Genomic DNA, 17,046 nt, shown 5'->3' with positions numbered 1-17,046 from the left:
CAAGTTCTTAGATACTATTTTTTTTTCTGAGTTTCACCACCTTGTTCTTTTTGGGTATGTTGAGAAAAGGACATCTTCCCTCACATGTTTGGCTATGCAAGCTTTCTGAATTCCCTGCTGAGAAGTCTGGTTGAACCTTTCTCAAGACTTCAATGTACAGTGAGAACATCACTCACTTTTCCTACTCTTTACAGGCTGGGCCAGACCCAACTCTGCAGGTGAGATCATCGGTAACATTGAAAGAGAATCAATTCCAGAGAATTCACTCTTCTTCCAGGATCCCAAAGCCCACAGGGAGTTTCTAGATTTTCAAGGGCCTCATTTTTAAGTAAGCCATGGTCAAGCCCCCTTTCTTCCAATTTCCTCTGAGATCTGAAAGAAAATGCAGTTTTCTTTTCTTTTTTTTTTAAAGCAATCAGGGTTAAGTAACTTGCTCAAGGTTACACGGCCAGTTATTTCTGGGTGTGGTGCTGAGTGTCCGAGCCCGGGATTCGATCTCCAGGTCGTCCCAACACTGGAGCCGATACTCCTACTCACTGAGCCACCTGGCCGCCCCTAAGCAATTGGGGTTAAGTAACTTGCTCAAGGTTACACGGCCAGGTGTTTCTGGGTGGGTGCTAAGTTTCTGAGCCCGGGATTCGATCTCCAGGTCTTCTCAACACTGGAGCCGGTGCTCTTACTTGCTGTGCTACCTGGCCGCCCCTAGCAGTTTTCTTTTCAAAGCATATTTCCTCCCATCTCTGTCACCTGAAGGAGGGCCCTCAGAAAAGGGGAAGGACCCTGTGTTATTTGGCATAACTGCTCTGAGGTGTGATTCTTTTTTTCCAAGCCAAAGGACCAAGTGAAAGGTGTTCCCCTCAGATGAAGGAGCTGACATCTGGTAATCTAGACAGTCTATCATAGTCAATGGAATTCGTTCCCTTCCTTCCTTCTCCCCAGCCCTGCAATCAGCTGAGAAATTCAGGGGCTCACCGGTCTTCCCACTGTCTTTTTGTTCAATCATCTCTCCCTCTAGATTACTTTAGATTACTTTCTGCCTTTGACAGGCTTCCTAAGGAGGCCAGATGAGTTCCTTATTCACTCAATTTGACCTGACACAGTATAGGAATCTGAGCACTCATCATTCACAAATTTTTAACTTTTAACAAAGCCATGTTTATTGAAGTCAAAGTAGAAAAGAATGGATGTCCCAAGCCCATAATGCTAAAACATAGCTAACACAATTTATTACCTGAGATACTATGATCATTTCAATGGATCTGATATTTCATGAGTATGAATATTGTGTCTCCATTCACTCCCCCAAAATCAGTGCAAATGACTATCTTGCCTTCTCAGGGAAGGAGGCAAGATGGGATAATAGAAAGGCTATTGGACTTAGAAGACAAAGGACCTGGGTTCAAACTATGGCTCTGCTTTTGTGTGACCTTGGGCAAGTTGTTTTACCTCTCTGGGTCTCAGTTTCTACACCTGTAAAAAAAGAGGTTTAGACCAAACAATCTAGTCCCTTCCAGTTCTAAAATCCCATCACCCTATACAGTTCTTGTCCATATCTCCCCACAAATGCCCTATACCTAATACACCTTCCTCTTTTAATGTTTCCTAGAAACCATGAATATGGAATTCTTGGGTTATATATTTGCTGTCCATGTGTAGGTCACTAAACCTCTCTGAGACTCACCTGTAAAATGGAAATAATAATGTTATAAGGAGAGCTTTTCATAAGCCTTAAAACACTACAGAAAATGTAATTTTTCATGACTGCTTTTATTAGTAATATTACAGGATAAGTAAGGCCACTTCTTTCTATATCATCATGGGTGTTGATGATGCACATGTAAGTCTTCTTTGGTAATACACTGCAGCCTAGCTACACCCAACATTCATATTTTTTCCCATTGACCTTTGTGTTATATGTAATTATGATTCTTTTGAAATGGTGGTGTTCCATGAGCTAAATCCATGCAGCATCACCCAGAACTATGGGTAGCAAAGAAATGAACTTTGGGGCAGCAATGGGTACTTGGACAATTGCTTGGGAGATTCACTAAAAAGTGTTCTTTCCTGATTAAGAACAACTAAATCCTCACCTTGAATTAACAGTGGCAAAGGCTCCATACATCCCACATAAGGAAGAGCCTGCCTCTTCAACCACATGGAAATCAGTTAAAACTTTGCCTTATTAGTTGTGGGGGTGGGGAAAGGAAAGGGGGGAAAAAAAACCAGGTGGTTTGTATGTAATTTCCAACATTACTATCATTCAGATGGACAAATAAAAAAAATTACAGTAATCAAAAGCAGACCTTTCAGCACATGTAATTAAATGAAAGCTTAATAAGGAATAATTTGCAAGAGCCAGATGTGCTTATGTCATAATTGTTGCTTTCTTTGGAACAATTTTTCTAATATAACAAGTCTCCAAAGAAATGAAAGTTTCACAATACTGTGAATACTGTGCAATGACTCAGGGGCTAGACAAATACATGTGTAAGGGTCAGAGTCAAAAATCTAGGGATGGCTGAGTATAAAGAAAAAAAAATGCTAGGTCCCTTCTTTGTTCCAGTTCATGTGGTCTGAGTGGCCTGCCTCCAAAAAGCAAGGAGGCACGGCTTCTGAAACCTGAAAGGTCTCTGCGTTTCTCCAGTGAAGATCATTTATTTTTCTTCTCCTCATTAAACTCTCGCACATTTCAATTCCATTCAGTAGTAAAGAAGTTTTGCCCCTTGGACAGGGACTCAAGGAAGCCTGTGGCCATGCACATCCAAGACAATGACATCTCTCAGACTGCGCCTCCTGGAGGCTATAGGCAACATTACTCCAGCCCAGGAGACAAACTAGCTCACTTACTTCCTAAGTTTTGTTTTGTCAGGATCAAAGCAGAAGGAAAAAAAATTTGGGAAACTAATCATTTGAAATGTAGCTCACTGGTTCATCTGTCTCCCTTTCCAAATTGGATGCTATATTTAGACCTTGGAATCACAAATCTTTCACCTCTTCTAAAACATAGATCCCAAGTTGGTAGCCTTAGAAGGTGAAGGAACCACAAAGATCAGTTAGTCCAGTCCCTATTTTATAGATGAGGAAACTGAGACCCTACAAGGTAACAATCATCATAAATCCTTCTGCTTCTTTATTAAGTTTCCAGAAAACATCCTTTCAGTGAGAACCATAGCATCCCACTCAGAATTGGAACAGACCTCATCTGGTCCAGTCCCAGCCTCAGTAGAACCCCTCTACAAGTAGTCAGTCAGTCTGGAAGATCTCCGAGAGCTCTTACTTCCAAGGTAGCCTATTCTAGTCTTGGACAGCTCTAAATGCTGGGAATTTTTTCTCTCCACGAAGCTTAAATTTGTCTTTCTGAATGTTCCATTTATTATTCTAAAGTAAAGTTAAATCCCCCTTTCACAAATGTCCCTCAAATATTTGAAGACCACACTCCTGCTCTCCTATCTCTGGATATCTTGCTTCTGTATAGTAGAGGATACAAAGGTTGTTTATTTGTTTGTTTTGGGTTTCCAATAAAGCCGTCTATATCTACTTAATGAACTTTAAGATGTCAAGTGATTTTTTTTCTTCAAAGAAATTCAAAGAAAATAAACTTGGTTTGAGCTATATTATGGTGGTTTAAAGGAAATGATTCATAAAATGTCAGTACTATTAGGGATTTCATCATGTTAGAGTTGGAAGGGACCTTGAAGTTCATTTAGTGATGCCAATCTAATCACTTCATTTCACAGATGGTGAGAATGAGGCCCAGAGAGAAGTTTTTGCACAGCTAGGAAGCGGAAAAGTCAAAGCAGAAACTCAGACCTCGGAATCTTTGGAATCCAGGTCCAGTACTCTGCTCATTATGCCAGCCTTCCTCCCTAGCCTTGATTTTATAGGTAGATTGCAATGGTATTATAAATGAACCAGTAGGATCAATCCTGGAGAACATATGGCAATGAACCTGGTCCATAATGTTCCCCAGAAGTCACTCCTCGGTTAAAGTAAGACAAAGGGTTAAAGTAAGACAAGAATCACTACCCAGCCAGCCTATGGTGCAGCTCCATACTGACTTACTTAGAGCAGAATCCTTAGGGGCAACAGAACTCAAGCCTAAATGGTAGAAAGGAACCTTGCATCTGAGGATATGGAGAATAACCTTCAGGTCATCTTTTACCTGAAAGAACCATTATAGCTTTTAAATTTTATTAAACTTTGTGATCAGAGTTTTAAATACTGAACTTCACATAATATAATCCAAATATGCTAGCATTGATAGACTAGAAAAGTCTGTAAATATCAAGGGTGCTATTAACCTTCTTCTTCTTAGTCCATCCCCTGGTTTTGGAATCTGGTCCTCCTCTTAAGTCACCTAATTGCCCAGTGTGGGTCCATGTGCTAAAATAAGTTGGTTCTAAAGTAGATTTTGTGCTTGGGGGTAGAGGGAGGGGTGGAGGCAGAGTATGCACTCTGATGACACAGTGACTCACACTTTTCTTTCTCAAGACCACAGAAGTTCAGGATTTTGGATTTGGAAGGGACCTTGGCAGTTAGACCTCTAGTCTAACCTAAAACTGGAAGAAAAAAATCTCCACTAGAACCCATTGGATAAGTGACTGTCCAGCCTCTGCTCTTGAGGAAGCAGAATCTCTCAAGGCAGGCCATTTCCCATTTGTTGGGAAAGTTGTCTTTCTATCAAGTCTCAATTTGCCTTTTCTGCAACTTCTTCCCATTGCCTCTGAGTCTTACCTCTGGGGCCAAATGGAATAATTCTAATGCCTCTTCAATGTTATAGTCCTTTGAATAGTCCACCATGGCCCTCTTATTCCCCTGACAATTTTTTTTTTTATCTCAACTGGTCCTTTTTGGCCCTTTACCATCCTGACTGTCCTTCTCTGGAATCTCTCCAGCTGATCAATGTCTTTCATAAATGTTGGTCCCCAGAAATGAGTACTCCTTAATGTGACCTGGACAGGGCAGAATACAACAGGACTTCTTATTCCTGGAATCTAGGCTTCTGGACCTTAATGGAGCCCCAGAATGGCTGCCTAATCACACATATTGAGAAGAGTCTATGGAAGCTGACTCATTAAAATATAGACTTATTAGCTATTGGATAACAATTACCTAAATTTATGAACCTACTATAAACCCTCGAATTTCTATATGAATTAGACAGTCCCAGGGTAACTAATGAGCAACACTGATTCTTCCTCATCTGGTTGCTTATAAATTTAAAACTGAGCTAAGTCTGTCTGCATCTTTTTTTTTCCTGCCAGTATATAAAAAGCCAGGTTCCCCCATTTCACTCAGAGAATTCCCTAAACATTTCAGACACCTAGTCTCTTTTTCCATTTTAACATCATCTGAACCTAAGAGTAGATCCATTAAAACTGGTCTTTCTTAAAGACCAACAGCTAAAAAGGAAGCAAAGTTTTGATTAAATATTGTGTTTGGCTTTCAAAAACATCGTTAGATGTGAGCCACCAAGGTTGTGGGACAGCTACTCATTGCAGCACATAAAGATGATGCCCCCAAATATTGGTGAGCATGTGACAAACTGCAGCATGAGAGAGGGTAGTGCAAGGCTGAGGAAAAATCCCATAAACATTTATGCTTCCATTATACTCTTTGTAAACACAGATTGCCCATTTCACATTTGGAACAATGCGATGGGATAGTTGTTGTTTTTTTCTTTTTTTAAACACATGGTGGATATGCATAAAAATGAGTCTGTGCAGCTCAATGAAAAGAGTATTGGATCAGGAATCAGGATTGCCAGGAAAATGCCAGCTTTGCCCCCTACTCTCTGTAGGACCCTGAGTAAGTCACTTCATGTACCTGGGTTTCAGCTTCCTTGTTTGTAAATGAACTAGAATTTGCAGTGGTTCCAATTGTCTCATTCTTGAAGATCATTCAATCATAGTGAGATGACATTGATGTTATTAAAATATAAATATAAAAAATAATTTAAATTTTATAATTGCTATAGTGTTGCATGAACAGCAGAAGCAGGGAGCTGATGGTTCCTGCCTTGGTCAGGTTCAAGTACTGACACAGGTCAATATCACCCCCTCTATCAGTAAGATCTTCTGGCAAAAACAAAAGGTAAAGAAATCATGGAATGTGGGGTCTCCTCCTGGCTTTCCCACTGACTCACTGGCTCACTTGGGCAAAATACGTAATCTGGGTTGTTTTGTTTTTGTTTTGCCCTGCTTTAATTAAAACGGGAATAAGGTTTTATAATTTCTAATTGAGCATCACACAAAGGGCTGTGGAGAGGCAGTATGGTGGGCATGAGGGAGCTTTGACATGTTCCAAACAAGGTGATACAAGAGCTAGAATGCTCGACTTTAGATTCAGGAAGATCTGAGTTCGAATTCTGTCCCAAATACTTAACACAGTACTTAAAGAGTCACAGGTAAGTCACTTAAAAATGGTTGTAATAATCACACCTGATTTTGCAGGGTTGTTACTGAGGATCAAATGAGATCCTGTATCAGTTCTTTATAAAAGCACTTGGCCAACCTTAAAGCTCTCTATAAATGCTGGCCACTATTATTGCATATCTTGCAAGCACGTGCGCATACAGAGACTTGGTTTTATTAATAATAGCCTATTCTTAAAAGCATTTTCCATTTGGGTGGCCCAGTGTGGTATAGTGGGGAAAGTGGTGTACTTGGAAGCCAGAAAAGACTAGGAGTCTGGATCCTCCCTTGGCTATGTTCACAGGATAACTTAACTTCACTGAACCCCAGTTTCCTTCTCTGTAAAAAGGGGACCTAATTTCAAGGTCTATTTTGAGCTGACAATGGGATCATTTCTGGGAAGCTCTTTGTAAAATTGGTGTTATCAAAATATTAACTGCTGTTCCCCTGGCAAAGCACCACAGCTTCATGTTTTGCTCATTAGATCTGCAACTCAGATGGGAGGGAAGGAATGCAAGCTTCCACTCATCCCCCACTCCTTCACAGATGAGGAAACTGAGGTCCAAAAAGTCTACAGTCATCTAATTAGTGATTAAGTCAGGATTCAAACCCAGGCATTTTGACTATAAAACTGTTAGAAATGATGAGCTGGTTGATTTTAGAAAAACATGGAAAGACTTGCATGAAATAATGAAGACCGAAATGAACAGAATGAAGAGAATGTTGTATACAGTAACAGCAACATTGTTCAAAGAATAACTGTGAATGACTAAGCTATTCTGAGTATTATAAATATTCAAAGCAACTGCAAAGGACCACTAAAGGAAGATGCTATCCACCTTCAGAGAAAGAAATGATAAGTGCAGGTATGCATAGTATGATTTTACACATACACAACACACAGGCATATGTATATATATGCACATATCTATAGCTACATATGTCAGATGGTGACCTTTCTGCAGGGTAGGGAGAGTTCACAACTTAAACTGGAATAAAAAATAAATTTAATTTTTAAAAGACTAATGTTCTTTCTTCTACATTATGCTATATTCTGATAGAGAACAGTGTCGCTGGCCTTAGGATCAGGAATTCTTCAGTAACTACTTTATGCAAAACACTAGGAATTTAAAGGAAAAAAGAAAAAAAAAGTCTGCCCTCTAAAAGCTTACATTGAGTAGGAAGAAAGATGTGGCTTCAAGTCTTGCTCTGATACATACTTGTTGTGGGACTATAGACAAGTCATTTAACCCCCTGCTCCCTAGACAATTCTTTAAAAGGACAAGTTACAGACAAGTTGCTGGTTTATATTAGTGAAGGGCTTTTCTATGGTAATGACAGGTTTAGGGATAAGGGGACTTTTGAGGTCATCCAGTCCAATGCCTTCATTTTATAGACAAGGAAAGGGAGAGCCATCCAAAAAGCCTGAATGACTCATCCAAGTAAAAGAGCCTCAATTCAAACAGAGATGTTCTGATGCCAAGTCAACTATTCTTTACAAAATGTACCATATGTAGCTCTAGATTTTTTTAAATGCATTATTCTATGTAGCTATGATTTCGTGTTAACTTGTTTGCTTGTTTGTTTTTGCCCTGATAGAAGAGAGGGGGGAAATTATTTAACCTTTGGAATATGTGAATTCATGTCATAACCAGCAAGGTCTTAATGGAATTTTACAATGGACACATATAAGATGAAGCTAGGTCAGGTGAATTGTGGAACATACTTGGAAACCCTTAGGAAAAAAGGAGGGAGTAAAGGTCAAAATGTTTGCATTGCCTTCCTACAAATGGGTAGGCTGAGAAAGTGGTCATAAAGATGAGCTATACTCGGGAGCAGCAGCTTTTTACCTGGGGTTCATGATTTTTTTTAATGCTTTGATACCTTTCAGTACAATTGCTTTCCCTTGTAATCCTGTGCACTTTATTCTATGTATTAGAAACATTATGATGAGAGGGGGTCCATAAGATTCACCAGCCTGTTAGATGCAAAAACAGGTTACAAAACCCTGCTGCAGACCGCATCAGGACACCAGAAAAAATGAAACCCAATCAAACCCACTTCTTTCTTTCTACCCAGCTAGAATAGTTGTCTAAGAGGAGGAACCAGATTGGTTGGCTCATTTCCAAATATCCTGAACTATGGAATCTAGCTTTTGTTAAAAGGTTTTTTCCCCACCTGAAATCTTAGGGGCAGGTTACTGTCAAGGGAACAGCTTCAGTGACAGAGGAAGAGGAGTCAACTCTTAAGTAACTTTCTCTCTTTTTCTTTGGGGAACTTACTTCCTCCTCCATTTCGTAAGCCCTGCCCTCCCCAAAGAATCCACATAGCACCTAGGGCAGAGGGCCAGGTATACACCTTCTTTCTTTGCTCATATGTTCTCTAATAAAACTGATCTGAGGAGAAAACACAGGCAGAACATCAGCAGAAAGAGAGGAGTTGGAGAAAAGTCCAGTCTTTGGGAAAGATGGAACCTGGGGACCTTTTGCTGTCAATGCCAAGAACCATTAAGACCACAGATTTCAACCAGGAAAGGACATGAGAGATCATGTCTTACAACCTCATTACTTTTCAGAGGAGAAAACTCAGGCTCACAGGGGTAATGTGATGCCCGACGTCACACAGATAATATTGTGAGAGCCAAGGCATGAGCTCAGGTATTTTGACAACTGCCCTCTGGTCTGTAGACACATACCCACAGATGCATAGGATTGATAGCTGGAAGGGATCTTAGGGACTATCACATTCAATCCCCTCCTTTAACAGAGGAGAAGCTGGGGCACAGAGAGGAAAGATGCCCAAGGTCTCACAGGTGGCAAAAAGCAAAGTCAAGATTCACCTTGAGGCTTCCTGACTCCAATTCTTGCGGGGTTCCTGCCAAGTTCCACCAGATTTTCTGCCATGTCACTATAATCATCCCCTTTGGTGCCAATTCCTGTGTTCACTCATTCTTGCTTCTTCTATCATAAAGTGTTCTTTTTAAAAGGCTGTAGCATTGTCACCACTGATGGAGCAAAAAGGCAAAAAATCTCCCTCAAGAACTAGGGAGTAAAGCAAGAGGAGAAAGGGGAAAGCCCACTCATCCTTTACACAGTATTGAAGGACCACCTTCAGAAAGGTTGAGGCATCTCCTCCAGACATGACTCCCTCCAGCCATGGGTCATCCCCTCTTGATCCAGCATCACCTAGAGGCTAATGGCATGGGGCATAGGGCTCCCTCATCAGGCTGTGCAAGAGTCATTCATACCCTATGTCTGATCTCACTATGGTGGGCTCAGCAGAGCAATGGGGTCATTGGGGGAGGGAGAGAGGGAAATGACAGAGCCAGGCTTATTGGCAGGAGGACATTAATGTATCCACATGATTTATATCCCCTAACCCTGAGCTCCTGGGCCTGCGGGATTTCACTCTGTGGTGGTTCTGAGGTTGGATGCCCTTGGTTTTGTTAGCTACTCCAAACAATGCTGGTGCCCACTCCAGCTTGGCTTCTGCCCACAAAACATGGCACCAAGTTCAACAGTGAGGAGGTGGAGATGGAGACAGGGGTAATTAAGCAGCCTGATTGACTACTCATGCTGCACAGGGAGGAAAGTGTGTCAGTAACAAATCATTATAGGCTAAAATCATTATGGCAATCATCTAAAAAGAGATGGTAAATATTTTTTTCTTCTATAAAGTTAACCAAAAAAAATCCATTAAATATGTTCTTAATTGGGTTTGTAAACTGTTTTTTTTTTTTCAATAGAGAACCAAAGCATTTGCGTGAGAGGTTGGCTTGACCATAATAGACAAGACAATATGACATCAGAGAGAACTGGGGTCGTGGGGGGTCAGGAGTGGAGGTATGGAGGCCTTGAGCACTACTCCTCTTACTTCCTGCATACCGGAGCCAGCTGGTACCTGGTTATAAATGTCTCTCACTCCTTCTTGTTTCAGCATCCTTATCCATAGCACTAATATTTCCTCCCTTGTTTTTTCTGCCCAATTCAATCTTCCTGCTTCTGTTTGCCTGTCTATCCTCCACACTCACCCCTCTCCTTGCTGCTCTCTCCCTGAGCTTACCATGGTGTTCCTGACCCACAACCTTCTTCAAATCTTCCCCAAGGGAAGGGGGCATTATTTGACATGCCAGAGAAACCAGTGTGTAGGAATGAAATGGAAAGGATACCAGATTCCAAATTTAATATGATTTAGAGTTGTGTGAGGTCTTAAGGGTCACTTGAGTCAGATCCCCTCATTTTCCAAAAGCCAAGAAGGAAGAAGAGTCTGATTCAAGGTCATACAGCTTTACAATAAGTAGAAGAACTAGGATTTGAACCCAGATTCAGAGCTCTTTAGCAAGGTTATCTGGGTGTGGATGACAAGCAGGACATACAATTCTGTGTCTTAGCTTCTTCATAAGTTAAATGGGTATAAAATGCCTTTTAGAATCTACCTCATTGCCCTTTTTTCAGTCGGCGGCCCACGCTAGCGTGTTCCTCTCAGGGACTGAGAGCTGTTTCCCCTCCCCGAGCTCAGTTCCTCCCTCACCACCACCACTTTCTCCTCTTCCCAGTCCCTCCCACCACCATGGGCTTCAGAGACCTCAGGACACCTGCGGGTCTGTGGCGCCTCAATGACTCCCTGGCAGACAAGAGCTACATCGAAGCATTTGTGCCATCCCCAGGCTGACGTTGCAGTACTTGAAGCCGTCTTGGGCCCTCCTCCCGCCGACCTGCACCACACTCTCCGCTGGTATAACCACATTAAGTCCTATGAGAAGCAAAAGGCCAGCTTGCCAGGAATAAAGAAGGCTTTGGGCAAGTATGAGCCTGCTGATGTGGAGGACACCACCAGAAGTGGAGCTACAGATAGCAAAGATGATGATGACATTAATCTCTTTGGGTCAGATGAGGAGGAGGAAAGTGAAGAAGCAAAGAAGCCAAGAGAAGAAGGCCTCACTCAGTATGAATCAAAGAAATCAAAAAAACCTGCAATTGTTGCCAAGTCTTCCATCTTACTGGATGTAAAACCTCGGGATGATGAGACAGATATGGCGAAATTGGAGGAATGCGTCAGAAGCATCCAGGCAGATGGCTTGGGCTGGGGATCTTCTAAACTAGTTCCAGTGGGATACAACATGTGGTCGAAGATGATAAAGTTGGTACAGATACGCTAGAGGAAGGGATAACTGCCTTTGAAGACTATGTGCAATCCATGGATGCTGCTGCCTTCAATGAGATCTAAAACCTACCATCCTCAAAAATTACATTAAAATAGAATCTACTTCATGGGATTATAACAAAAAAAGCTCTAGAGAAGCTTAAGTTTTATGATAAATACAAAGCATCTGTGGAAAAGGCCAGAGAGTCCAAACTGCTCTTCTTATAGGTGAGAAAACAGAGGCAGACAGAAAGTTAAGTGACTTGCCCAGGGTCACACAGATAGTAAGTATCCAAGGCAGGATCTGAACTCAGATCTTCCTGACAATAAGTATAGTTTTCTAGGCTCTTAAATTCAATTTCATTCAATGACTTAAGAGCTACTATATAAGATACTACAGAGAGAGAAAATTAGCCTATGTATGTTGCTCAGTACTTTTTCAGTTGTTCCTGACTCTTCATAATCCCATTTAGGGTTTTCTTGGCAAAGATACTGAAGTAGTTTGCCATTACCTTCTTCAGCTCATTTGACAGATGAGGAAACTGAGGCAAACAGAGTTAAGTGACTTGCCTAGGGTCACACAACCACTATTTGAACTCGGGTCCTCCTGATAACAGGCCCAGCACTCTATCTATTGCTCCACCGAGCTGCCCAAACACTATACATTCACTCACTATGACTATAGAAAAAAGGGAAGCAAGAAAATGGGAAGGAGGTTTTAGAACGCCTGAAAAGGGACACAGAACAAAAAGATTTTATTTGCTTGAGTTCTTTTTATTGTTAATTATTTGTTTCCACCTCCTCAAAAGTTCAGGGTGAAATTTACTCCATGTTGCTTTATAATTTTTTGTGAACAATTTTATAATTTTTAAAATCTTTTTTAAACTTGTGACTTGAAATTCTTTTTGCCAGAGATTCTCTAGTTCTTAGAATAGAAGGAAAGGCCCTTAGTGATCTCGTCCAACCTGTTCATTTACAGATGATGAAGAGATGAGTAGCTCACCCAAAGTCACACAGAGCATTAAGGACAGAACAGGGCTTAGAATCCAAGCCTCTGACTCTCTATTCAATGCTCTTGCTTCCACCCTGCCTCATTCAGCTACTGAAGACCCAGAAAAAACAAGTTTTTGCTACTAAATTTCTGGCCACCAAATGGTTCATCAACAGAATCAGAGAAGATTTTAATTAGAAATGTCCTTAAAGAAGATGCATTGCCATCTGCTTTGCTGCTACCCCCTAGAAGCCATGGGGTCATTCCATCTGACTTGCAGCTGAAAACTAAATATGTGTTTTCCCCTCATTAGAATGTGAGCTTCTTGAGACCAGAGAGGGTCTTGTTTTCCTATTTGAGGGTCCATTGCTTAGCACAGTACTTTGCACACAGCAAGTGTTTAATAAATGCTTTTTCATTCATTCATTCATGCAAACAGAATCTGTATTTTATCTTGACTTTTGGTCCTGCTTTCTGGATCAAAAAGGTGCTTTTCCATTCTTCCACTCAAGAAGTCTCCACTACAATTTTTTTTCTTCAGATAAAGATGGAAGTGCATCTCAAAGTTTGGGAATAACCGCAGTGACTGGGAAAAGATTTTTCCAAGCAACATCCCCTGGGGTGCCTAAAAAGTAATCCCAGGGCAACTGGGGGTGATTTGCGTTGTAGAATTTTATTTTAATATTTGTTTTAAAATGCATACATTTTTAAATGCAACTACACTAATTAGGTTAAGGTAATTATAATCATGTGGAGGTGTTTTCATATTTTTTAAATTAAAGTTTATGCAAATACACATAAAGGGACAAAAATGTACCTGAGCACTGAGAGCAGGCCCCCAACAAAGCACCCCAACTCCTGGTTTTTGCCAGAGGCTTCAGGGAGCAACTGAGGTAAACTCAATAGGAAAGGGTTCTCAGGCAGTCATAGCCTATCTGAATTTCCCAAATTCATGATAACCAACCTACTACGGTGCTAACCAAAACCATGAGCAGGTATAGAATGAGGGAGAGTAGGAGAAGGAGAGGACAGGACAGGAGAAGAGAAGACGGGGAGGGGAGAGGAGGGGAGGGGAGAGGGAAGGAGAGGAGAGGGGAGGGGAGGGGAGGGGAGGGGAGGAGAGGAGAGGAGAGGAGAGGAGAGATAAAGGGAGAGAGAGAAAAAGGGAGAAGGAGGAAAAGAGGGAGAGAGACAGAAAAAGAGAGACAGAGAGAAAGAACCTGGTCAGAAAATCCAGGTAAAGGAATTCTCTCCCCCAATATTTGTGCTAAGTAAGATTTTATTTTCTATAATCTCAAATCACCAAGAAATGAGGAACAATCGATCTTCTTTCATAGGGAACCAGCTGGAATTTAGGTACAAATTCTAACAATGAAGACTATACACAGTTTTACTTCCTTTATCATTCCACTCTCCTCCTTCTTCTCCTCTTTCCTCTTTCTCTTTCTTCCTGTCCCTCTTCTTCATCTCCTTCTCCATTTCCTTTCTATCCCTCTCCCCCTCCCTCTTCTCCATACTTCTCTCTCTTTCTCTCACCTTTTCCTCTGTCCTTTCTTCCCTCCATTTTCCTTTCCTTACTCTTTTTCCTTTCCCTCTTTTACCCCCTTGCTTCCTGTCACATATACACACACATCACAGAATTAGCAAGGGACCAAATCTAAAAAGATCTGAATTTTCTGCTCCCCTTAGGGTTCTGCTCACAGTCAATAACGCCAAAAGGCATACCCATCACCTCAGTTAAGCACTCAGAATCTCCTTGCTTCTCAGAGACACCCACACTTAGAAATGTTTCAAGTAAAATGCCTAAATCTGCCGTGCTTTATTTACGGGGATGAAAGTTCAGCATCTTAAACAATGAGTAATTTGGTTCCTGAAGAAAGGCATTCTGAAAGGTGATAGTGAGTACAGTTGGAAATCTGCAGCATGGAAGCTGGCAGTATTATTTTCCTTTTGTTACCAAGTGTTGGGCAGGCAAGCACAAGGACTAGAGTTATCCAACCCCACAAAATTCCTAAGCTGGTTACACTCCTTTAACTCTCTAGTTCACCAGGTAAAACTTAAAACAAATACCTCTTGGCTGAACATCAGAACATGCTCAACAAAGTGACTGATTCATGAGGCCAGAAGTTGGGCCTAAAATCAAAGTCTGTTCTGTGGACCAAGAGTCTCTCAAGGGAGATTTTTGTGTGACATTGGGTACACTATATATATATAGTGACACTGGGTACACTATATATATACATAAAATATACAAAATAATATATACCTGTGGGTACAAATAAAGTAACACAATTTTTAAAATAAAAAGCATATACTATTCTGTTACTCGATGAGTTTAAAAGACTGTTTTTCTAAGAATTAAAGATGAGTTTATGTGATTTAGAGTAAAAAAAAGAATTTGTGTATCAACAAGTCTCTTCCTTTCATTTTAAAGTTACTTTGACCTGGAAGAAAATTACAGTTCATCTAAACCAGCCCTTTTTTCCTTACAGGCAAGGAAACTCAGGCCCAAGAAAGTAAAATTAGTTACCCCAAATCACACAGGTAGCCAAGCTAGGCTTCAAACTCAAGACCCCTGACTCCAAATCAAATGTTCTTCCTATTCATGATAAATACAACCCACAGTAACATGATAGTCAATGAAAACCCTCCATAATCTAACCACGTGTTAGATTGGCTAAAAACATAACAGGGTTACAAACATAACATGAGCTCCTGCACATGGTGCCTGCCAAGAACCCAGATGCTGTTGCTAGAAAAATATATTCAACTTCCAATATTCTGGGTCCTTTGACTGTCACCCATGACAAAGTGTAAACAGTCCAAAGTAGAAAGGGCTATGTGTAATTGTTCGGAGCAAAGCATGCCAGTTTTTTATTAAAGAAGAAATAAATTTACAAATATATGTCTGGGCAAAGAAAACTTCATATAAAAGAAATATGGCATTTTCCAATTTACTGAATGAACATAATTTCCTTTTCTATCACAATAGCTTGTGTTACTGCTGGTAATCAACAAGATGGCTTATTAAGTATAAAAGTTTTTCCATGATGAAAGCAAGACCTGATTTTAAATTTCTAATTAGAATGGGGGGTTATATTATCTCAAAAGAACAGATAAATGGAATGGTAAGCTAATGAATGGAATTCTCACTCATTTTGAATTGCACAAATAGTTGAATATTATAGGTTTAAGAGGGTTAGGATGAGATAGGGGAAAGATCACTAAGCTTGGAATTATAAGACCAGAGTTCAAATTCCAGCTCTCCTGCCTACTTCCTGGCTGACCTTGGTCAAGTCATACCCTCACTTTCCTCAGCTATAAAACAGAGGGTGGGTTTCAGACTAGGTGAGTTCCTACGTCCTTTCTAGGTCTAGATTTATAGTAAATACTACAGAAATAGGTACAGCTGGGTTTTGAATCCACCTTCAAGTGATTAAACGAGAAAAGAGAATATTGCAAAATAGTCATGTTCACAGCCTCTTCCTTTCTTTTCTTTCTTTTTCATTTTTTTTTCATGTCTTCCTTTCAGAGGAATAATTGTTACTTTGGTTTTAAGAGATACTCCCCTTCTGAAGGCTGCTAAAAACTCTTCCAAGGCTTAATGAGGGTACCCTGAGATTATTCAGTATCAGAAAGCAGCATTAGGGAAATCTGAATGACCCCTTCATGACATGCTCTGTTGCTCATGTCCTGCCCACCCCCCATCTGTCTCTATCTCTCTGTCTCTCTGTCTCCCTCTCTTTCTCTCAGATATAAATATACCTTGTGAATCAGCAAGAGACTTCTATTAGCAGATCACGAGCAGGTCAATGGTTTATTGGGTTGAGTGCTGTAATATTAAAGGCTGGGAAGTTGATGGGTCAATGAGCTTATTAATAATTCACCTGAATACTTGTTATTGAAGATTAACCAAGCATCTGTCAGAATAAGATAGAATTTCATACTCATCAAAAAATATTTAGGAGGCTTTCTTTTTCACAAAGTTTATGTCTCCATCACTAGTTCGAGTCAATTCTCTTCAACTCAATCGACATTTATTAAGTGCCTACTATGTACAAGGTTCTAAGCCAAGTCTCAGCTAAAATCCCTCCTTCTATGAAGTTTTTTGTCATCCTCTTAGTGCCTTCCCTCTGAGACCATCTCCAGTTTATGCTGTCTATGACTTGTCTGTACATAGCATTTGCATGTTTTCTCCTCCATTAGACTGGGAACTCCTTGAGGACAGGGATTGTCTTTTGCCTGTCTGTGTATCCCCAACACTTAGAAGAATGCTTGGCAGTAACTTCCTAAGTGCTGGTTGATTATCTGACTGATCAATTTCTGGGGATAGGAATACAAAGACAGAATAGTCCCTGACTGTAAGGAGTTAATATTATTAATTTGGTTTTAATTGGTCACTTCACATTACTGACTCTTAAGCAGTTGTAGTGCTAGGGGAAATGGGGTGGGAGGAAACCATTTTCATTTTTTAATTTAAACGCTTGTTAGATCTCTCCT

General features: G+C 40.6%; 1 protein-coding gene and 1 pseudogene across 30 annotated transcripts in view; one reads left to right on the top strand and one right to left on the bottom strand.

Annotated features, from left to right (window-relative positions):
* SOX6 (SRY-box transcription factor 6) overlaps positions 1–17,046 on the bottom strand; it is a 672,513-nt gene that overhangs the window by 89,282 nt on the left and 566,185 nt on the right. The window lies entirely within an intron of this gene.
* Positions 9,691–11,768, top strand: LOC138163379 (elongation factor 1-beta pseudogene; annotated as a pseudogene).

The sequence above is a fragment of the Petaurus breviceps genome, unplaced genomic scaffold, assembly GCF_028583685.1.
Source record: "Petaurus breviceps papuanus isolate PSGF00001 unplaced genomic scaffold, PetGlider_PUasm1.0 188, whole genome shotgun sequence".
Taxonomy (NCBI): domain Eukaryota; kingdom Metazoa; phylum Chordata; class Mammalia; order Diprotodontia; family Petauridae; genus Petaurus; species Petaurus breviceps.
The sequence above is the reverse complement of the archived record's forward strand: the minus strand, read 5'-3'. Positions and strand labels throughout refer to the sequence as shown.